A 25,814-nucleotide genomic window follows, 5' to 3' on the forward strand; every position below is an offset into this window, starting at 1 on the left:
ATAGCAATTCATCAATCACCGATAGGACAACGAAAATCTACTCAGACATCATAGGATGGCAACACATCATTGGATAATAATATGAAGTATAAAGCACCATGTTCAAGTAGAGGGTACAGCGGGTTGCAGGAGAGTGGACCGCTGGATATAGATGGGGGAAGGTGGAGATGTTGGTGAAGATGACGGCGGTGTTGGTGAAGATCGATGTGATCATGATGGCCCCGGCGGTGTTCCGGCGCCACCGGAAGCAAGGGGGAGAGAGCCCCCCTTCTTCTTCTTCTTCTTCCTTGACCTCCTCCCTAGATGGGAGAAGGGTTTCCCCTCTGGTCCTTGGCTCCCATGGTGTGGGAGGGGCGAGAGCCCCTCCGAGATTGGATCTATCTCTCTGTTTCTGTGTTCTCATATTCTACCTCTTCACCGTTTCTTAAATATCCGGAGATCCGTAACTCCGATTGGGGTGAATCTTTCGCCCAGATCTTTCTCATAAAATTAGCTTTCTTGCGCCAAAAGAAGAGCGTCATCCACCTTACGGGTGGCCCACGAGAGCCCAGGCCGCGCCCAGGGGCGAGGGCGCGCCCCCTTGTCTCGTGGCCACCCCGGACACCATTTTGCGTTGATTACCCTTCCCAAAAATCATAAATATTCCAAAAAAATCTCCGTCCGTTTTTATCCCGTTTGGACACCGTTTGATATTGGGTTTCTGCGAAACAAAAAACATGCAACGGACAGGAACTGGCACTGGGCACTGGATCAATATGTTAGTCCCAAAAAATAGTATAAAAAGTTGCCAAAAGTATATAAAAGTTGTAGAATATTGGCATGGAACAATCAAAAATTATAGATATGACGGAGACGTATCAGCATCCCCAAGCTTAATTCCTGCTCGTCCTCGAGTAGGTAAATGATAAAAAAGATAATTTTTGATGCGGAATGCTACCTAGCATAATCTTGATCATATGTCTAATCATGGCATGAATATTAAGACACGAGTGATTCAAAGCAATAGTCTATCATTTGACATAAAAACAATAATACTTCGAGCGTACCAATAAAGCAATCATGTCTTTTCAAAACAACAAGGCCAAAGCAAGCTTGTCCCTACAAAATCATACAGTTTGGACATGCTTCATTGTCGTCACACAAAATGCCCCCATCATGCACAACCCCGATGACAAGCCGAGCATTGGTTCATACTTTTTAACGCGCTTCAGCTATTTCAGCCCTCACGCAATACATGAGCGCAAGCCATGGATATAGCACTATAGGTGGAATAGAATATAATGATGGAGGTTATGTGGAGAAGACAAAAAAAGGAGAAAGTCTCACATCGACGTGGCTAATCAACGGGCTATGGAGATGCCCAGCAATTGATGTCAATGCGAGGAGTAGGGATTGCCATGCAACGGATGCACTAAGAGCTATAAGTGTAAGAAATCTCAACAAAAGAAACTAAGTGGGTGTGCATCCAACTTGCTTGCTCATGAAGACCTAGGGCATTTGAGGAAGCCCATCGTTGGAATATACAAGCCAAGTTCTATAATGAAAATTCCCACTAGTATATGAAAGTGACAAGATAGAAGACAATCTATATGAAGAACATGGTGCTACTTTGAAGCACAAGATATGAGACTCACTACATGAAGAACGTGGTGCTACTTTGAAGCACAAGTGTGGAAAAAGAGATAGTAACATTGCCCCTTTTTATTTTTTTTATTTTTTTTCTTTTTCTTTTTTTTCTTTTTTTTCTTTTCTTTTTTTTTCTTTAGCCTTTTTTTCTTTTTGGCCTTTTTTTCCTTTTTGGGGACAATGCTCTAATAATGATGATCATCACACTTTTATTTACTTACAACTCGATATTACAACTCGATACTGGAACAAAGATATGACTCTATATGAATGCTTCCGGCGGTGTACCGGGATGTGCAATGATCTAGCGTAGCAATGACATCAAAAAACGGACAAGCCATGAAAACATCATGCTAGCTATCTTACGATCATGCCAAGCAATATGACAATGAATGCTCAAGTCATGAATATGATGATGATGGAAGTTGCATGGAAATTTATCTCGGAATGGCTATGGAAATGCCATAATAGGTAGGTATGGTGGCTGTTTTGAGGAAGATATAATGAGGCTTATGTGTGATAGAGCGTATCATATCACGGGGTTTGGATGCACCGACGAAGTTTGCACCAACTCTCGAGGTGAGAAAGGGCAATGCACGGTGCCGAAGAGGCTAGCAATGATGGAAGGGTGAGAGTGTGTATAATCCATGGACTCAACATTAGTCATAAAGAACTCATATACTTATTGCAAAAGTTTATTAGCCCTCGAAGCAAAGTACTACTACACATGCCCCTAGGGGGATAGATTGGTAGGAAAAGACCATCGCTCGTCCCCGACCGCCACTCACAAGGAAGACAATCAAAGAAACACCTGATGCTTCAAATTTGTCACACAACGGTTACCATACGTGCATGCTACGGGACTTGCAAACCTCAACACAAGTGTCTCTACAATCCACAACCACCCACTAGCATGACTCTAATATCACCATCTTTATACGTGCATGCTACGGGACTTGCAAACATATCATATTGCAAGAAAACTATTGCAAGGAATCAAACATATCATACTATTGCAAGGAATCCACAAAAAAGTATGTCTATAATGGGTTATATCTTAGCCTTATCTTCAATAACTAGTCATTCCTTAAAACATGGTGAAACAAATTGTGCTAAGAGATCATCTCTTGTCTTATCTTAAATAAGAGAAGACAAGCCTTTTCTTATGAGTTCTCTCTCCTCCACCTCATCATTTATCCTACGTGGCACTTCTAAAATAGCACCATTGTACATGTCCTCAAAATTTGCCAACTAATCTGTTACGTTTATATAATTTTCGTACGTTTAGTAAAAGCTGGGTCAGTTACGCGCAATGCTAGACTTGCGTAAAAATTTCTATGCAGCTTACGTAATAACCAACGTGGAGTATTGGTATTGGTGTTTAGGAGAGTGAGGGGCTTATATGAAACTATAGGAATGATATGATTTTTAACAGACAAAACATTTTAACCTTCTAGCAGGTCATCTTGAGAGCTACCGCATGTATCCGCACGTGGTCCTTACTCACTCCTATGGACTCCAGGGAGCGACTGGTTACTGGGTGCAACCAATGGGAAATGCTAGTACAGGCTATGTTCAACCGGTTTGGATGACGGTTGCATAACAGGATAGGAGTTTAGGGCCCTAGTCATGTATCTATCACCGGTTGTAATTTTGAGTTCTTTTATGTCATTTTGCTCCTTTTGCGAGTTGTAATTCTTTAAATACTTTGTTTTTCTTTGAGACTTCTAATAATATGGTTGCATGCATCGCTATGATGTAGAGGCCGGGGGCGAGCCTCTTTTTCTAAAAAAAAGGGGAGTGAGGGGCGCAACCCCCTAAAATGGGGGGGGGATGATGTTTACCTTACTTGGAAGGCTTCGTAAACGTACTTCGTAGGTGTAGGACTTCCCGTTGCTTACTGTTCATGCTAGGTGGTTCGTCTTGTGCATGTCTGTCATCCGGAGGAGACGTGCGTGCGCATGCATGCATGTTCTCCTAAAAGAGGCTAGTACTCCCTCTCTCTCAGTTTACAAGGCGTGCGCGTATCTTTAGGTCGTCAATTTAACCAACCTAATACAAGTAATAGATTACAAAAAAATACCAATATAAACTTCAGATGTTCTATTTTCAAAAGATATAATTTTGTGTTATATAGTTTATATTAGGGTGATCAAATTGGCAACCTAGGTATACGCGTAGGACTTGTAAACTGAGACGGAGGGAGTACGTAGTACCTTGGACATTGGAAATACGCCCGGGCATGCAGGTGCAGGGGCATGCACACGTCAAGCCATACCCGGCTGCTCGATTGCGTCATGATTCGCGAAGTAATTGGACTCTCACAGGGGCACAATAAATTTCAAGAGTTAAAACTTAACATTTTATATTAAGTTTCAAGAGATGAAACTTAACATCTTTCTTAAATAAATCATTGAAACATATTTGAAATGAACCTTATTAGAAAGCCCTCGTCATGAGAAACATGAATATGAAAATAGAAAAGCTTCTCTCAAGATAGCATAAGTATTACGATGGGTGAACGAATTACTGTTGAGCAATTGATAGAAAAACGAATAATTATGAAATTATCTAGGCATGATCATGTATATAGGCATCATGTCCGTGACAAGTAGACCGACTCATGCCTGCATCTACTACTATTACTCCACACATCGACCGATATCCAGCATGCATCTAGAGTATTTAGTTCACAAAGAACAGAGTAATGCATTAAGAAAGATGACATGATGTAGAGGGATAAACTCATGCAATATGATGTAAACCCCATCTTTTTTTCCTCGATGGCAACAATACAATATGTGCCTTGCTGCCCCTGCTGTCACTTGGAAAGGACATCGCAAGATTGAACCCAAAGCTAAGCACTTCTCCCATTGCAAGAAAGATCAATCTAGTAGGCCAAACCAAATTGATAATTCGAAGAGAATTGCAAAGATAACTTAATCACACATAAAAGAATTCAGAGGAGATCCAAATATTTCTCATAGATAAACTTGATCATAAACCCACAATTCATCGGATCTCGACAAACACACCGCAAAAAGAGTTATATCGAATAGATCTCCAAGAAGATCAAGGAGAACATGGTATTGAGATCCAAAGAGAGAGAAGAAGCCATCTAGCTAATACCTATGGACCCGAAGGTCTGTGGTAAACTACTCACAACTCATCGGAGAGGCCTTGGAGATGATGTACATGCCCTCCGCGATCGATTCCCCCTCCGGTGGAGCGCCGGCGAAGGCTCCAAGATGGGATCTCATGGATACAGAAGGTTACGGCGGTGGAAATAGTTTTTAGTGGTCACTTCTGATGTTTTCGGGGTACATGGGTATATATAGGAGGAGGAAGTAGGTCGGTGGACTCCTGAGGGGCCATGAGATAGGGGGCGCGCCTAGTAGGGGGGGGGGCCTCCACCCTCGTGGCCGCCTCCCTTGTTTCTCTATTTCCAATCCAAGTCCTCTGGATCACGTTTGTTCCAAAAATCACGCTACCGAAGGTTCATTCCGTTTGGACCCCGTTTGATATTCCTTTTCTTCGAAACACTGAAATAGGAAAAAAAACTGCAATACGGGCTCGGCCTCCGGTTAGTAGGTTAGTCCCAAAAATGATATAAATGTGTAAAGTAAAGCCCATAAACATCCAAAACGGGTAATATAATAGCATGGAACAATCAAAAAGTATAGATACGTTGGAGACGTATCATGCCTATATTGTCCCGTCTTGAGCCCGTCTTGGAAGGGCTGTTAACTTCCTCCCCCGTTTCCACCTTCCGGCCACCTCCATCACTATCCCGAGAATCATCCTTCCGCCATGACAAGCTGCCACTTCCACTGCCATTCCTACCATTTGACCTACTGAACCCCAAGCTCCTGCTCCCACTTCCCCGCCGACCACCACTCCTCCATCCTCCATCAACCTGAGTATTCCTTCTGTAGCTCATATCTGCTTTAAGCCACCGTCCAAACTGAGGCTTCTCTCCTTTCTTGAGCTTAGTGGCACAATCCTTTTCACCGTGTCGAATGACACCACAAGTATAACAGAAATCTGGAAAAAACTCGTCTTCAAATCGGCACCAACCACTCCCCTCCTAATCTTCCTTCTCCTCCCCTTTACCTTGCCCCTCTACCTGCTCCTTGTCTTCCAATGTGAATCCTCTCATCAGAGGTTTGTCAATCCTCATTCTAACTTTCACCCTCAAATACTTCCCTATAGCACTGCCATCCGCATTGGTGTCGGCATCCACAAACTGTCCAATGATGTCACCAATCTCCTCGGCCGCCTCCGCATTCATCATCCCCAGAGGCAGGTTAAAGACTCGCACGCAGATCGGCACACTGTTGAACTCATAGTCCTACATCCTTCTACTAGGCACAAAATCCTCCACAACCACAAGATCCTTGTCAGACATCCAGGGACCGTCATCCATGCCTTCCTTTTTTCGGAGATCCTTGTCAAACTCATAGACCTCGCTGAGGAAATCTTTGGGGAGGTTGGGCCACAGCTCTGCCGCCGCGGAGCTCCTGCTGCCGCCGCCGGCGCTCCTGTGCGGCCACATGTTTCTGCTTAGTGCTAATTTTACGTGCCCTAGCTTATCTCTCCTAACTATACTTATATAGAAGATGATCAGCAGCGTGCCGGGCTTAGACTCGTAGCCAGCACCGCCGTATAAGGCTAGTATGGCGAGCTACGGCTGCTTTAATTTACAAGTAGTCCTTTGTAATTGTTAACCAGATCAGAAAGAAAGGACAGAAATAACAGGACACACACGGGCTAATCTGCTAATTGAATTGATTTTTTATATTAAAAACAAATCAAAGACACGACTTAAGCACATGCGTATATGTAGGCAATTTTCTGCAGTTACGGGACATTATGTGCCTTGCTCTCAGGCTGGTCGTAATGGGAGTATCATAGCTAGTATCATGCATGCCAAGTAGGCAATTTAGATGAGGTGGCACAGAATTAAATGAAGAAAGAAAGGGTTGAGTATCATATCATGATACCGTATCATAATAAATGCAATACTACTATGTGTCATGCATGGCAATAAATAAAGGCATCTATGATACTATTACATGATACTATGCATTAGGGAGGTAGTATCATATACTAGTATCATATGCATGATACTAACTTATGATACTATCCATTACAAGCAGCCTCATCAACCTCTCCCGGCCTGAATTTCAGGGTTGGTCACTATCCTCCAATCAAAATTTGCCAACTAATCTGTTACATCTAATTAATTTTCGTAGGTGTAGTAAAAGCTCGGTCAGTTACGGGCAATGCTGGACTTGCGTAAAAATTTCTACATAACTTATGTAATAACCAACGTGGAGTATCGGTATTGGTGTTTAGGAGAGTGAGGGGCCTATATGGAACTGCAGGAATGATATGATTTTTAACAGACAAAACATTTTAACCTTCTTGCAGGTCATCTTTAGAGCTACCGCATGGATCCGTACGTGGTCCTTACTCACTCCTATGGACTCCAGGGAGCCACTGATTACTGGGTGCAACCAATGAGAGATGGTAGCACAGGCTATATTCAACCGATTTGGATGACGCTTGCATAACAGGATAGGAGTTTAGGGCCCTAGTCCTGTATCTATCACCAGTTTTAATTTTGAGTTCTTTTATGTCATTTGCTTCTTTTGCGAGTTCTAATAATTTAAATACTTTGTTTTTCTTTGAGACTTTTAATAATATAGCTGCATGCATCGCTCTGATGCAGAGACCGGGGGCAAACCTCCTTTTCCAAAACAAGAGGAGTGAGGGACCCAACCACCTAAAATCGGGGAGGGGGGGGGGGGGGGGGAGGGGGGGGATGTTTACCTTAGTTGGAAGGCTTCGTAAACGTACTCCTACGTCAAGAAAGAGGCTTAGTACGTAGTACCTTGGACATTGGAAATATGCCCGGGCATGCAGGTGCAGGGGCATGCACACGTCAAGCCATACCCGGCTGCTTGATTGCCTCGTGATTCACGAAGTAATTGGACTCTCACAGGGGCACAATAAATTTCAAGAGTTAAAATTTAACATTTTATATTAAGTTTCAAGAGATGAAACTTAACGTCTTTTTAAAAAAACGTCAAAACATATTTAAAATGAATCTTATTAGAAAGCCCTCGTCACCAGAAACATGAATATGAAAATACAAATTAATTTATATTTTTTATTCAAAAGATATGAATATTTAAAAATCGAAAGAAAAGGCATGCACAAGGCACTCGGTGCCCCCGCACCTGCTTGCCACAAATCATCTTCCCCTTGGACATGCATCAAGGCCATTTATTTCCGTCGTTTGCTTTATCTCACGTCACGTGCCTCAAGATTTTTCTACCATCTGTCAGTCGATTTCGCAGCGGGATTGATTCTGAGGCCGACCCGGGGCCTTGCTGTTGACGAGGACAATGCGTGATGTAGACGGGGAAGGTTCACCGAAAAAACAGAAATGCTCAAGGGCTTTACAAGGGAGACTCGTGGTGGTTCTAGCATGGTGGCGGGGGAGGGCAAAGGCAGGGCGGGGCGACGATGGGGGAAGCATGTGTTTAGGCCGGTGCTTGGCACCAGGTACGTGGGTTTGGAAAGGATGATTTACACTGCGCATTGAGATGGAGGTTGAGGATGACTGAAAGCAATTATAGAATATTGTATGATAGTTGAGTATGTGAAGTTTGCTCAACCAAAAGCTCCTACATAGATCCTTCCTGGAAATATGTTGAATTAAAATTGCTTTGATGACTGAGAATATAGTTTGTTAGTTTTGAAGAAAGTTTATTGTTTATACTTTATCTTGTGAATGAATTGTTACTAGATCATCAGAGGTTTTATGATTAATATTTGCTGCTATATGATACGTCTCTAACGTATCTATAATTTTTTATTGTTCCATGCTACTATGTTATCCATCTTGGATGTTTTATATGTTGGGGAACGTTGCATGAAAACAAAAAATTTCCTACGCTTACACAAGATCTATCAAGGAGATGGATAGCGACGAGAGGAGAGAGTGTGTCTACGTACCCTCGTAGATCGTAAGCAGAAGCATTCCACAACGCGGTTGATGTAGTCGAACTTTCTTCGCGATCCAACCGATCGAGTACCGAACGTACGGCACCTCCGCTTTCAGCACACGTTTAGCTCGGTGACGTCCGCCACTTCTTGATCCAGCAAGACAGTGAGCTATTGGATGAGTTCCAACAGCATGATGGCGTGGTAATGGTGATGGTGAAGTGATCTCCGCAGGGCTTCGCCTAAGCACTACGAAAATATGACCGGGGGTGTAAACGGTGGGGGAGGGGCGCACACGGCTAGGCAATTATCTGTTGGGTGCTAGGCGCCCCCTCCCACATATATATAGGTGGGAGGGAGGGAGGAGAAGCCAAAGGAGGTGCCCAAGTAGGAGGAATCCTACTTCGAGTCCCTCCCAAGCCGCGCCCCTCCCATGCCTTATATCGGTGCGGGGGAAAGGCAGAGGAGGGTGCCCCCCCCCCCCCACTTTTCCTTTCTCCCATGAGAGGGAAAGGTAGGAGGGGCCAGCCCTGCCCCTTTCCTTTCCTTAGGGCCTGCTGTCCAAATAAGGGGCGAACCAGGGGCTGGTCTGTTCACCCTTTGGCCCATTATGCCCATATCTTTGTCGGGGGTGCCCGAAACTCCTTTCCGGTGACCTGATAAGTACCTGGTACCCTCCGGAACACTTCTGGTGTACGAATACCATCGTCCTATATATCAATCTTTACCTCTCGACCATTCGAGACTCCTCCTTCTGTCCCTGATCTGATCCGGGACTCCAAGCAATATTCGGTCACCAAATCACATAACACATATACTAAATCGTCAATGAACGTTAAGCGTGCAGACCCTACGGGTTCGAGAACTATGTAGACATGACCGAGACATCTCTCCGATCAATAACCAATAGCGGAACCTCGATACCCATATTGGTCCTACATATTCTACGAAGATCTTTATCGGTCGAACCGTTATGACAACATACGTAATTCCCATTGTCTATGGGTATGTTACTTGCCCGAGATTTGATCGTCGGTATCTTCATACCTAGTTCAATCTCGTTACCGGAAAGTCTCTTTACTTGTTCTGTAATACATCACCTCGTGACTAACTCCTTAGTCATTTTCTTGCGAGCTTATGATGTGTACTACCGAGGGGGCCCAGAGATACCTCTCCGATACTTGGAGTGACAAATCCTAATCTCGATCTATGCCAACTCAACAAAGACCATCGGAGATACCTATGGAGCATCTTTATGATCAGGCAGTTACGTTGTGACATTTGATAGCACGCAAGGTATTCCTCCGGTATCCGAGAGTTCCATAATCTTATAGTCGAAGGAATATGTATTTGACATGAAGAAATCAATAGCAGTAAAACTGAATGATCATTATGATAAGCTAACGGGTGGGTCTTGTCCATCACATCATTCTCCTAATGATGTGATCCCGTTATCAAATGACAGAACATGTCAATGGTTGGGAAACCTTAACCATCTTTGATCAACGAGCTAGTCTAGTAGAGGCTTACTAGGGACACAATATTTGTTTATGTATTCACACATGTATTTAAGTTTCCGATCAATACAATTCTAGCATGAAAAATAAACCTTTACCATGAATAGGGAAATATAGAATAACAACTTTATTATTGCCTCTAGGGCATACTTTCTTCAGTCTCCCACTTGCACTAGAGTCAATAATCTAGTTCACATGGCCTTGTGATTTAACACCAATGGTTCACATCGTCATGTGATTAAGACCCATAGTTCACATCGTCGTGTGACCAACACCCAAAGGGTTTACTAGAGTCAATAATCTAGTTCACATCGCCATGTGATTAACACCCAAAGAGTACTAAGGTGTGATCATATTGTGCTTGTGAGAGAAGTTTAGTCAACGAGTCTATCACATTCAGATCCGCATGTATATTTTCCAATTTCTATGTCTACAATGCTCTCTGCATGGTGCTACTCTAGCTAATTGCTCCCACTTTCAATATGTATCCAGATTGAGACTCAGAGTCATCTAGATTAATGTTAAAGCTTGCATCATCGTAACCCTTTCCCTTTATCACCTCCATAACCGAGAAACATTTCCTTAGTCCTCTAAGGATAATTTTGACCGGTGTCTAGTGATCTAATCCTGGATCACTATTGTACCCCCTTGCCAAACTCATAGCAAGGCACACAATAGGTCTAGTACACAACATGTCATAATTTATAGAACCTATAGCTGAGGCATAGGGAATGACTTTCATTCTCTTTGTATCTTCTGCCGTGGTCGGCCTTTGAGTCTTACTCAACTTCACACATTACAATACAGGCTAGAAATCCTTGTTTGACTGATCCATTTTGAACTCCTTCAAAATCTTGTCAAGGTGTGTGCTTTGTGAAAGTCCTATTAAGCGTCTCGATCTATCTCTATAGATCTTGATGCCCAATACATAAGTAGCTTTACCGAGGTCTTTTATTGAAAAATTCTTATTCAAGTATCCTTTTATGCTATCCAGAAATTCTATATCATTTCCAATCAACAATATGTCATCCACATATAATATCAGAAATGATACAGACCTCCCACTCTCTTTCTTGTAAATACAGGCTTCACCATAAGTCTGTATAAAACCATATGCTTTGATCACCTCATCAAAGCGTATATTCCAACTCCGAGATGCTTGCACCAGTCCATAGATGGATCGATGGAGCTTGCACACAAAACCTGCTGGTTCCATCATATACAACTCTTCTTTAAGAAATCCATTAAGGATTGCAGTTTTGACATCCATTTCCCAAATTTTATAAAATGCGGCAATTGCTAACATGATTCGGAAAGACTTAAGTATCGCTACAAGTGAGAAAGTCTCATCGTAGTCAACCCCTTGAACTTGTCAAAAACCTTTTGCGACAAGTCGATCTTTGTAGACAGTAACATTACCATCAGCATCCATCTTCTTCTTGAAGATCCATTTATTCTCTATGGCTTGCTGATCATCGGGCAAGTCCACCAATGTCCACACTTTGTTCTCATACATGGATCCTATCTTAGATTTCATAGCTTCAAGCCATCTGTCGGAATCTGGGCTCATCATAGCTTCTTCATAGTTCGTAGGTTCGCCTTGTTCTAGTAACATGACTTCAAGGACAGGATTACCGTACCACTCTGGTGTGAAACGTGTTCTGGTTGACCTATGACGTTAAGTAGCAACTTGATCTAAACTTTTATGGTCATCATCATTAGCTTCCTCTCTAGTTGGCGTAGGCATCACGTGAACAATTTTCTGTGATGTGGTACTTTCCAATTCGAGAGAAGGTACAATTACCTCATCAGGTTCTACTTTCCTCCCACTCACTTCTTTCGAGAGAAACTCCTTCTCTAGAAAGGATCCATTCTTAGCAACAAAGATCTTGTCTTCGGATCTATGGTAGAAGGTGTACCCAATGTTTCCTCAGGGTATCCTATGAAGACGCACTTCTCTACTTTGGGTTCGAGCTTATCAGGCTGAAGCCTTTTAACATAAGCGTCACAACCCTAAACTTTTAAGAAATGACAACTTAGGTTTCTTGCCAAACCACATTTCATACGGTGTCATATCAACGAATTTAGACGGTGCCCTATTTAACGTGAATGCAGCTGTCTCTAATGCATAACCCCAAAATGATAGTGGCAAATCGGTAAGAGATATAATAGAACGCACCATATCTAATAAAGTATGGTTACAACGTTCAGACACACCATTACGTTGTGGTGTTCCAGGTGGCGTGAGTTGTGAAACTATTCCACATTGTTTTATATGAAGGCCAAACTCGTAACTCAAATATTTGCCTCCGCGATCAGATCGTAGAAACTTTATTTTCTTGTTACCCCGATTCTCCACTTTACTCTTTTTTTTTGAACTTTTCAAATGTCTCAGACTTGTGTTTCATTAAGTAGCTATACCCATATCTGCTCAAATCATCTGTGAAGGTCAGAAAATAACGATATTCGTCGCGTGCTTCAATACTCATCAGACTGCATACCTCGGTATGTATTATTTTTGGTAAGTCATTAGCTCGCTCCATTGTTCCGGAGAACGGAATTTTAGTCATATTGCCCATGAGGCATGGTCTGCAAGTATCAGATGATTCATAACCAAGTAATTCCAACAGCCCATCTACATGGAGTTTCTTCATGTGCTTTACACCAATATGACCTAAATGGCAGTGCCACAAGTATGTTGCACTATCATTATCAACGTTACATCATTTGGCATCAATATTTTGAATATGTGTATCACTTCGATCGAGATTCAATAAACCATTCAAATTGGGTGTATGACAATAGAAGGTTTTATTCATGTAAACAGAACAATAATTATTCTTTGACTTAAATGAATAACCGTATTGCAACAGACATGATCAAATAATATTCATGCTCAACGCAAACACCATATAACATTTATTTAGGTTCAACACTAATCCTGAAGGTAGAGGGAGTGTGCGATGGTGATCGTATCAACCTTGGAATCACTTCCAACACACATCATCACCTCGCCCTTAACTAGTCTCTGTTTATTCTGCAACTCCTATTTATAGTTACTAATCTTAGTAGTTGAACCGGTATCAAATACCCAAGGGCTACTATTAATACTCGTAAGGTACACATCAGTAACATGTATATTTAATATACCTTTGTTCACTTTGCCATCCTTCTGACCCGCCAAGTATTTGGCGCAGTTCCGCTTTCAGTGACCATTTCCTTTGCAGTAGAGTGATATTTTCTTGAACTACATCGATATTTCCCCAAAGAGGAAGGGATGATGCAGCACAACAATGATAGGTATTTCCCTCAGTAATGAGACCAAGGTCATCGAACCAGCAGGGGAACCACGCAACACCACGTAAACAACTCCTGCACTCAAAGAACAAATACTTGCAACCCGACGTAAGAGAGGGGTTGTCAATCCCTCACGGGTAAAAAGATAGATAAAATTGTAGTAGATTGGATAAATAGATCTTGCGGGAACTCGAGATAAAATAAATTACTAACAATTGCAGCAAGGTATTTTTGTATTTTTGGATTAATAGATTGAAAATAAAAGCAAATAAAAATAGATCTCGAAGGCAAATATGATTAAGAAGAGACCCGGGGGCCGTAGATTTCACTAGTGGCTTCTCTCGAGAAAAATACCATATGGTGGGTAAAAAAATTAGTGTTGGGCAATTGATATAACTTCAAATAATCATGACGATATCCAGGCAATGATCACTATATAGGCATCACGTCCAAGATTAGTAGACCGACTCCTGCCTGCATCTACTACTATTAATTACTCCACAAATCGATCGCTATCCAGCATGCATCTAGTGTATTAAGTTCATGGAGAAACGGAGTAATGCAATAAGAACGATGACATGATGTAGACAATATCTATTCATCTAGAAATAGACCCCATCTTGTTATCCTTAATAGCAATGATACATATGTGTCGGTTCCCCTTCTGTCACTGGGATCAAGTACCGTAAGATCGAACCCATCGCAAAGCACCTCTTCCCATGGCAAGAAAAATCAATCTAGTTGGCCTAACTAAATCAAAGATTGGAAGAAGAAATACGAGGCTATAAGTAATCATGCATATAAGAGATCAAAAGACTCAAATAACTTTCATGGATAAAAGCATAGATTTGATCACAAACTCAAAGTTCATCGGATCCCAATAAACACACCGCAAAAAGATTTACATCAAATAGATCTCCAAAAGACCATTCTATCGAGAATCAAGAGAGAGAGGAAGCAATCTAGCTATAACTACAGACCCGTAGGTCTCCAATGAACTACTCACGCATCATCGGAGAGGCACCAATGAGGATGATGAACCCCTCTGTGATGGTGTTTGTATTGGACGTAGTGGCTCTGTAACTTGCGGCGGCTGGAATTGATTTTCCTTGACTCCCCTAGGGTTTCTCAAATATTAGGGTATTTATAGAGCAAAGAGGCGGTGCGGGAGGCCACCGAGGTGGGCACAACGCACCAGGGCGCGCCTGGGCCTCCAGGTGCGCCCAGGTGTCTTGTGCTCACCTCGGGCCCCCTCTTTGGTACTTCTTTGGCCCACTGGATGTCTTCTGGTCAAAAAAAAATCCACAAAAACTTTCGCTGTGTTTGGACTCCGTCTGGTATTGATTTCCTGCGATGTAAAAAACAAGCAGAAAACATCAACTGGCACTTGGCACTATGTCAATAGGTTAGTTCCAAAAAACGATATAAAGTTTCTATAAAATGATTGTAAAACATCCAAAAGTGATAATATAACAGCATCGAACAATAAAAAATTATAGATACGTTGGAGACGTATCAGCATCGCCAAGCTTAATTCCTGCTCGTCCTCGAGTAGGTAAATGATAAAAACAAAATTTTGATGTGGAATGCTCCCTAACATGTTCATCACATATTATTTTCTTTGTAGCATGGAAATTTGGACTTCTATATGGTTCAAAGCAATTGTCTAGTTTTGACATGACGATTTTAATACTCAAGCATATCAACAAGCAACCATGTCTTTCAAAATATCAACACTAAAGAAAGTTATCCCTAGCCCATTATGCTCAATCATTGATCCATTCATGAAACACAGTCGCATATTAGCTACACCCAATGCTCAAGTACGATCATAGTGCCCCTTAGTTGATGCTTTATAAGAGAATATGGAGACTCAAGTAAAATAAAAATTGCATCAAGTAAATAGAAAGGCCTTTCGCAGAGGGAAGTAGGGATTTGTAGAGGTGCCAGAGCTCAAAGCGAAAAAGATAGAGATAAAAACATTTTGGGTCACATGCTTTTCCTGTCAAGGAAAACGATCGAGTAGTTCCCAATACTTTCCATGTTGGATATATCATAGGCGGTTCCCAGACGAAAAATAAAGTTTATTGCTTTTTCCATCATACTTTCACTTTCCATGGCTAACCGTATCCACGGGTGCCATCCATACCAACACTTTCCAAGTGATTTATTATTGGACAACATAAAGTAAATTCATTTTTCATTTCGGGACGGGGCATCCTACCTTTGCCGTACTCTTGTCCAATGACAAGTGAATAAACACTCATCTTGAGAATAATATATCTAGCATGGAAATATATGAGCCACCCCCTACCGTTTCATGAGCGATACGAGCACACAAAAGAGAAATTTATATTGAAATTTAGAGATGGCTGATAATCCGCAAGTATACGGGATAGTTGTAGCCTCTTTCGATAAGTAAGAGTGTCGAACCCAACGAGGAGCTAAAGGTAGAATAAATACTCTCTCAAGTCCTATCGGCCACTGATACGACTCTACGCACGCTTGACATTCGCTTTACCTAGAACAAGTATGAAACTAGAAGTACTTTGTAGGTGTGTAAGGATAGGTTTGCAAGATAATAAAGAGCACGTAAACATAAACTAGGGGCTGTTTAGATAAAGATGCAATAAAGTAAATATAGCGAGTGTGGAAAAGTGGTGGTAGGAGTTGTGAAATTGTCCCTAAGCAACTGACTACGTTACTAGACCGGTAATCACTATTGCAATTCTATTTGAGGGAGAGGCATAAGCTAGCATACTTTCTCTACTTGGATCATATCACTTATGATTGGAACTCTAGCAAGCATCCGCAAATACTAAAGATTCATTAAGGTAAAACCCAACCATAGCATTAAAGTATAAGTCCCCTTTATCCCATACGCAAACAACCTACTTACTCGGGTCTGTGCTTCTGTCACTCACGCCACCCACCATAAGCAAATCATAAACATATTGCAAACCCTAGAGTGGGAATCCCTCACGCTTGCGTGACATGGAGGGCACAATAGGACATCACCAATAATAAAACATGCAACTCAAACCAATCATAGCAATTCATCAATCACCGATAGGACAACGAAAATCTACTCAGACATCATAGGATGGCAACACATCATTGGATAATAATATGAAGTATAAAGCACCATGTTCAAGTAGAGGGTACAGCGGGTTGCAGGAGAGTGGACCGCTGGATATAGATGGGGGAAGGTGGAGATGTTGGTGAAGATGACGGCGGTGTTGGTGAAGATCGATGTGATCATGATGGCCCCGGCGGTGTTCCGGCGCCACCGGAAGCAAGGGGGAGAGAGCCCCCCTTCTTCTTCTTCTTATTCCTTGACCTCCTCCCTAGATGGGAGAAGGGTTTCCCCTCTGGTCCTTGGCTCCCATGGTGTGGGAGGGGCGAGAGCCCCTCCGAGATTGGATCTATCTCTCTGTTTCTGTGTTCTCAGATTCTACCTCTTCACCGTTTCTTAAATATCCGGAGATCCGTAACTCCGATTGGGGTGAATCTTTCGCCCAGATCTTTCTCATAAAATTAGCTTTCTTGCGCCAAAAGAAGAGAGTCATCCACCTTACGGGTGGCCCACGAGAGCCCAGGCCGCGCCCAGGGGCGAGGGCGCGCCCCCTTGTCTCGTGGCCACCCCGGACACCATTTTGCGTTGATTACCCTTCCCAAAAATCATAAATATTCCAAAAAAATCTCCGTCCGTTTTTATCCCGTTTGGACACCGTTTGATATTGGGTTTCTGCGAAACAAAAAACATGCAACAGACAGGAACTGGCACTGGGCACTGGATCAATATGTTAGTCCCAAAAAATAGTATAAAAAGTTGCCAAAAGTATATAAAAGTTGTAGAATATTGGCATGGAACAATCAAAAATTATAGATATGACGGAGACGTATCAGCATCCCCAAGCTTAATTCCTGCTCGTCCTCGAGTAGGTAAATGATAAAAAAGATAATTTTTGATGCGGAATGCTACCTAGCATAATCTTGATCATATGTCTAATCATGGCATGAATATTAAGACACGAGTGATTCAAAGCAATAGTCTATCATTTGACATAAAAACAATAATACTTCGAGCGTACCAATAAAGCAATCATGTCTTTTCAAAACAACAAGGCCAAAGCAAGCTTGTCCCTACAAAATCATACAGTTTGGACATGCTTCATTGTCGTCACACAAAATGCCCCCATCATGCACAACCCCGATGACAAGCCGAGCATTGGTTCATACTTTTTAACGCGCTTCAGCTATTTCAGCCCTCACGCAATACATGAGCGCAAGCCATGGATATAGCACTATAGGTGGAATAGAATATAATGATGGAGGTTATGTGGAGAAGACAAAAAAAGGAGAAAGTCTCACATCGACGTGGCTAATCAACGGGCTATGGAGATGCCCAGCAATTGATGTCAATGCGAGGAGTAGGGATTGCCATGCAACGGATGCACTAAGAGCTATAAGTGTAAGAAAGCTCAACAAAAGAAACTAAGTGGGTGTGCATCCAACTTGCTTGCTCATGAAGACCTAGGGCATTTGAGGAAGCCCATCGTTGGAATATACAAGCCAAGTTCTATAATGAAAATTCCCACTAGTATATGAAAGTGACAAGATAGAAGACAATCTATATGAAGAACATGGTGCTACTTTGAAGCACAAGATATGAGACTCACTACATGAAGAACGTGGTGCTACTTTGAAGCACAAGTGTGGAAAAAGAGATAGTAACATTGCCCCTTTTTATTTTTTTTCTTTTTTTTCTTTTTCTTTTTTTTCTTTTTTTTCTTTTCTTTTTTTCTTTTTTTCTTTAGCCTTTTTTTCTTTTTGGCCTTTTTTTCCTTTTTGGGGACAATGCTCTAATAATGATGATCATCACACTTTTATTTACTTACAACTCGATATTACAACTCGATACTGGAACAAAGATATGACTCTATATGAATGCTTCCGGCGGTGTACCGGGATGTGCAATGATCTAGCGTAGCAATGACATCAAAAAACGGACAAGCCATGAAAACATCATGCTAGCTATCTTACGATCATGCCAAGCAATATGACAATGAATGCTCAAGTCATGAATATGATGATGATGGAAGTTGCATGGAAATTTATCTCGGAATGGCTATGGAAATGCCATAATAGGTAGGTATGGTGGCTGTTTTGAGGAAGATATAATGAGGCTTATGTGTGATAGAGCGTATCATATCACGGGGTTTGGATGCACCGACGAAGTTTGCACCAACTCTCGAGGTGAGAAAGGGCAATGCACGGTGCCGAAGAGGCTAGCAATGATGGAAGGGTGAGAGTGTGTATAATCCATGGACTCAACATTAGTCATAAAGAACTCATATACTTATTGCAAAAGTTTATTAGCCCTCGAAGCAAAGTACTACTACACATGCCCCTAGGGGGATAGATTGGTAGGAAAAGACCATCGCTCGTCCCCGACCGCCACTCACAAGGAAGACAATCAAAGAAACACCTGATGCTTCAAATTTGTCACACAACGTTACCATACGTGCATGCTACGGGACTTGCAAACCTCAACACAAGTGTCTCTACAATCCACAACCACCCACTAGCATGACTCTAATATCACCATCTTTATATCGCAAAACTATTGCAAGGAATCAAACATATCATATTCAGCGATCTACAAGTTTATGTAGGATTTTATGACTAACCATGTGAATGACCAATTCCTGTCATCTCTCTAAATTGATATAAGTGAAGCAAGAGAGTTTAATTCTTTCTACAAAATATATGCCCATGCTCTAACAAATATAAGTGAAGCAAAAGAGTGTTCTACAAATGGCGGTTTTCTATGTGAAGAGAAACAGGCAATCCATGTTGGGGAACGTAGCAGAAATTCAAAATTTTCCTACGTGTCACCAAGATCTATCTATTGAGAAACCAACAACGAGGGGAAGGAGAGTGCATCTACATACCCTTATAGATCGCTAAGCGGAAGCGTTCAAGAGAACGGGGTTGAAGGAGTCGTACTCGTCGTGATCCAAATCACCGGAGATCCTAGTGCCGAACGGACGGCACCTCGGCGTTCAACACATGTGCAGCCCGGTGACGTCTCCCATGCCTTGATCCAGCAAGGAGAGAGGGAGAGGTTGAGGAAGACTCCGTCCAGCAGTAGCACGGCGGCGTGGTGGTGGTGGAGGAGCGTGGCAATCCTGCAGGGCTTCGCCAAGCACCGCGGGAGAGGAGGAGGACTTGGGAGAGGGGTAGGGCTGCAGCAGAACTTGGGTGCGGCTGCCCTCCCACCCCTCCACTATTTATAGTTGGGGGGCGAGAGGGGGCCGGCCCCCATAGATCTCATCTAGGGTTGGGGCGGCGGCCAAGGGGGGAGGAGTGCCTCCCAAGTCAAGTGGAGGCCCTCCCCCTTAGGGTTTCCCCTCTCCCATGCGCATGGGCCTCGGGGGGGCTGGTGCCCCTGGCCCATTAAGGCCAGGGAGCCCCCTTACAGCCCATGCTGCTGTATTGGACGTGGTGGAACAATTTCCGTACCTCCGGACCCCTCCGGAATCCTCCGGAACCTTCTAGAAGCTTCCCGGTACAATACCAGAAAAACCCAAACTTTTCCTGGAACCCGAACAATAACTTTCCATATATAAATCTTTACCTCCGGACCATTCCGGAACTCCTCGTGACGTCCGGGATCTAATCCGGGACTCCGAACAACATTCGGTAACCACATACAAACTTCCTTTATAACCCTAGCGTCATCAAACCTTAAGTGTGTAGACCCTACGGGTTCGGGAACCATGCAGACATGACGGAGATGTTCTCCGGTCAATAACCAACAGCAGGATCTGGATACCCATGTTGGCTCCCACATATTCCACGATGATCTCATCGGATGAACCACGATGTCAAGGACTCAATAGATCCCGTATTCAATTCCCTTTGTCCAACGGTATTATACTTGCCCGAGATTCGATCGTCGGTATGCCGATACCTTGTTCAATCTCGTTACCGGCAAGTCTCTTTACTCATTCCCTAACACATCATCCCGTGATCAAGCCTTTGATCACATTGTGCACATTATGATGATGTCCTACCGAGTGGGCCCAAGAGATACCTCTCCGTCACACGGAGTGACAAATCCCAGTCTCGATTCGTGCCAACCCAACAGACACTTTCGGAGATACCTGTAGTGCACCTTTATAGCCACCCAGTTATGTTGTGACGTTTGGTACACGCAAAGCATTCCTACGGTATCCGGGAGTTGCACAATCTCATGGTCTAAGGAAAAGATACTTGACATTAGAAAAGCTTTAGCATACGAACTACGATCTTTGTGCTAGGCTTAGGATTGGGTCTTGTCCATCACATCATTCTTCTAATGATGTGATCCCGTTATCAACGACATCCAATGTCCATGGTCAGGAAACCGTAACCATCTGTTGATCAACGAGCTAGTCAACTAGAGGCTTACTAGGGACATGGTGTTGTCTATGTGCCCACACATGTATCTGAGTTTCCTATCAATACAATTATAGCATGGGTAATAAACGATTATCATGAACAAGGAAATATAATAATAACTAATTTATTATTGCCTCTAGGGCATATTTCCAACAGTCTCCCACTTGCACTAGAGTCAATAATCTAGTTCACAACGCCATGTGATTAACACTCACAGGTCACATCGCCATGTGACCAACATCCAAAGAGTTTACTAGTGTCTAAACTAGTTCACATCATCATGTGATTAAGACTCAATGAGTTCTGGGGTTTGATCATGTTTTGCTTGTGAGAGAGGTTTTAGTCAACGAGTCTGCAACATTCAGATCCGTATGTACTTTGCAAATCTCTAGGTCATATTGTAAGTGCTGCTTCCACGCTCCACTTGGAGCTGTTCCAAATGGTTGCTCCACTATACATATCCGGTTTTCTACTCAGAGTCATTTGGATAGGTGTTAAAGCTTACATCGACGTCACCCTTTACGCCGAACTCTTTATCACCTCCATAATCGAGAAACCTGTGCTTATTTACTCCAAGGACAATTTTGACCGCTGTCCAATGATCCATTCTTGGATCATTCTTGTACCCCTTGACTGACTCATGACAAGGCACACTTCCGGTGTGGTACACAGCATAGCATACTATAGAGCCTACGTCTGAAGCATAGGGGACGACCTTCGTCCTTTCTCTCTCTTCTGCCATGGTCGAGCTTTAAGTCTTAACTTCATACCTTACAACTCAGGCAAGAACTCCTTCTTTGACTGATCCATCTTGAACACCTTCAAGATCACGTCAAGGTATGTGCTCATTTGAAAGTACCATTTAGCGTTTTTTTATCTATCCTCATAGATCTTGATGCCAAATGTTCAAGTAGCTTAATCCAGGTTTTCTATTGAAAAACACCTTTCAAATAACCCTATATGCTTTCCAAAAATTCTACATCATTTCTGATCAACAATATGTCAACAACATATACTCATCAGAAATTCTATAGTGCTCCCACTCACTTCTTTGGAAATACAAGTTTCTCATGAATTTGTATAAACCAAAAATCTTTGATCATCTCATCAAAGCGCACATTCCAACTCCGAGATGCTTACTCCAGTCCTTAGAAGGATCGCTGGAGCCAGCATACCTTTTAGCATCCTTAGGATCGACACAACTTTTCTGATTGTATCACATACAACCTTTCCTTACGAAAACTGGCAAGGAAACTCGTCTTGACATCCATCTGCCAGATTTTATAAATGCAGCTAATGCTAACATGATTCCAACGGACTTAAGCATCGCTGCGGATGAGAAAATCTCATCGTAGTCAACTCCTTGAACTTGTGAAGAACTCTTCGCCACAATTCGAGCTTCATAGATGGTGACATTACCGTCCACGTTCGTCTTCTTCTTAAAGATCCATTTATCTCAATGGCTTGCCGATCATCGGGTAAGTCCACCAAAGTCCATGCTTTGTTCTGATACATGGATCCTATCTCGGATTTCATGGCTTCTAACCATTTGTCAGAATTTGGGCCCACCATCGCTTCTCCATAGCTCGTAGGCTCATTGTTGTCTAGCAACATGACCTTCAAGACAGGATCACCGTACCACTCCGAAGCAGTACGCGTCCTTGTCGTCCTACGAGGTTCGATAGTGACTTGATCCAAAGCTTCATGATCACTATCATAAGCTTCTACTTCAATTGGTGTAGGTGCCACAGGAACAACTTCATGTGCCCTGCTACACACTGGTTGAAGTGATGGTTTAATAACCTTATCAAGTCTCCACCATCCTCCAACTCAATTCTTTCGAGAGAAACTTTTCCTCGAGAAAGGACCCGTTTCTAGAAACAATCACTTTTGCTTCCGGATCTGAATTAGGAGGTATACCCAACTGTTTTGGGTGTCCTATGAAGATGCATTTTATCCGCTTTGGGTTCGAGCTTATCAACCTAAAACTTTTTTCACATAAGCGTCGCAGACCCAAACCTTTAAGAAACGACAACTTAGGTTTCTCCAAACCATAGTTCAAACGGTGGCGTCTCAACGGAATTACGTGGTGCCCTATTTTAAAGTGAATGCGGTTGTCTCTAATGCCTAACCCATGAACGATAGTGGTAATTCGATAAGAGACATCATGGTACGCACCATATCCAATAGGGTGCAACTATGATGTTCGGACACACCATCACACTATGGTGTTCCAGGCGGTATTAATTGTGAAACAATTTCCACAATCTCTTAATTGCGTGCCAAAGCTCGTAACTCAGATACTCATCTCTATGATCATTTTATCCTCTTGTCACGATGATCTTCAACTTCACTCTGAAATTACTTGAACCATTCAATAATGCAGACTTGTGTTTCGTCAAGTAAATATACTTAGTATCTACTCAAATCATCCGTGAAGTAAGAACATAACGAAATCCACTGCGTGCCTTAGCACTTATTGGACAGCACACATCAAAATGTATTACTTCCAACAAGTTGCTATATTGTTCCATCTTACTGAAAACGAGGCTTTTCAGTCATCTTGCCCATGTGGTATGATTTGCATATCTCAAGTGATTCAAAATCAAGTGAGTCCAAACGATCCATCTGCATGGAGTTTCTTCATGCGTATACACCAATAGACATGGTTCGCATGTCTCAAACTTTTCAAAAACCAGTGAGTCCAAAGATCCATCAACATGGAGCTTCTTCATGCGTTTTACACCAATATGACTTACATGGCAGTGCCACAAGTAAGTAGTACTATCATTACTATCTTATATCTTTTGGCATGAAAATGTGTATCACTACGATCGAGATTCAGTAAACCATTCCTATTAGGTGCAATACCATTGAAGGTATTATTCAAATAAACAGAGTAACCATTATTCTCCTTAAATGAATAACCGTATTGCGATAGACATAATCCAATCATGTCTATGCTCAACTCAAACACCAAATGACAATTATTCATTTTTAATACTAATCTTGATGGTAGAGGGAGCGTGCGATGTTTGATCACATCAAACATGGAAACACTTCCAACACATATCGTCAGCTCACCTTTAGCTAGTCTCCGTTTATTCCGTAGCTCTTTTTATTTCAAATTACTAACACTTAGCAACCGAACCGGTATCTTAATACCCTGGTGCTACTAGGAGTACTAGTAAAGTACACATTAACATAATGTATATCCAATATACTTCTATTGACCTTGCCAGCCTTCTCATCTACCAAGTATCTAGGGTAATGCTGCTCCAGTGGCTGTTCTCCTTATTACAGAAGCACTTAGTCTTGGGTTTGGGTTCAACCTTGGGTTTCTTCACTAGAGCAGTAGCTGATTTGCCGAGTATCCCTTCTTGCCCTTGCCCTTCTTGAAACTAGTGGTTTCACCAACCATCAACAATTGATGCCCCTTCTTGATTTCTACTTTCGCGGTGTCAAACATCACGAATACCTCAAGGATCATCAAATCTATTCCTGATATGTTATAGTTCATCACGAAGCTCTAGCAGCTTGGTGGCAATGACTTTTGAGAAACATCACTATCTCATCTGGAAGATCAACTCCCACTCGATTCAAGTGATTGTTGCACTCAGACAATCTGAGCACAAGCTCAACGATTGAGCTTTTCTCCCTTAGTTTGCCGGCTAAGAAAATCGTCGGAGGTCTTATACCTCTTGACGTGGGCACGAGCCCGAAATCCCAATTTCAGCCCTCGAAACATCTCATATGTTCCGCGACATTTCGAAAACGTCTTCGGTCCCTCTACTCTAAACCATTTAACTGAACTATCACTTAGTTATCTAAACGTGTATATCCGATGTTCGCAACATCCGGAGACGACGTTTGGGGTTCTGCACACTGAGCGGTGCATTAAGGACATAAGCTTTCTACTGATCGCATAATCTCTACTATCAACTTTCAACTATATTTTCTCTAGGAACATATCTAAAATAGTAGAACTAAAGCGCGAGCTATGACATAATTTGCAAAGGGTCTTTGGCTATGTTCAGGATAATTAAGTTCATCTTATGAACTCCCACTTAGATAGACATCCCTCTAGTCATCTAAGTGATTACATGATCCGAGTCAACTAGGTCGTGTCCGATCATCACGTGAGACGGACTAGTCATCATCGGTGAACATCTTCATGTTGATCGTATCCTCCATACGACTCATGCTCGACCTTTCGGTCTCTTGTGTTCCGAGGCCATGTCTGTACATGCTAGGCTCGTCAAGTTAACCTAAGTGTTTCGCGTGTGTAAATCTGGCTTACACCCATTGTATGTGAACGTAAGAATCTATCACACCCGATCATCACGTGGTGCTTCGAAAGGACGAACTTTTGCAACCGTGCACAGTTAGGGGGAACACTTTCTTGAAATTTTAATGAGGGATCATCTTATTTACTACCGTCATTCTAAGAAAATAAGATGTATAAACATGATAAACATCACATGCAATCAAATAGTGACATGATATGGCCAATATCATATTGCTCCTTTTGATCTCCATCTTCGGGGCTCCATGATCATCATCGTCACCGGCATGACAGCATGATCTCCATCATCATGATCTCCATCATCGTGTCTCCATGAAGTTGGCTCGCCAACTTATTACTTCTACTACTATGGCTACCGGTTAGCAATAAAGTAAAGTAATTACATGGCGTTGTTCAATGACACGCAGGTCATACAATAAATAAAGACAACTCCTATGGCTCCTGCCGGTTGTCATACTCATCGACATGCAAGTCGTGATTCCTATTACAAGAACATGATCAATCTCATACATCACATATCATTCATCACATTCTTCTTGGCCATATCACATCACATAGCATACCTTGCAAAAACAAGTTAGACGTCCTCTAATTGTTGTTTGCAT

This window comes from Triticum aestivum, chromosome 3B, assembly GCF_018294505.1.
Source record: "Triticum aestivum cultivar Chinese Spring chromosome 3B, IWGSC CS RefSeq v2.1, whole genome shotgun sequence".
NCBI classification, from domain to species: domain Eukaryota; kingdom Viridiplantae; phylum Streptophyta; class Magnoliopsida; order Poales; family Poaceae; genus Triticum; species Triticum aestivum.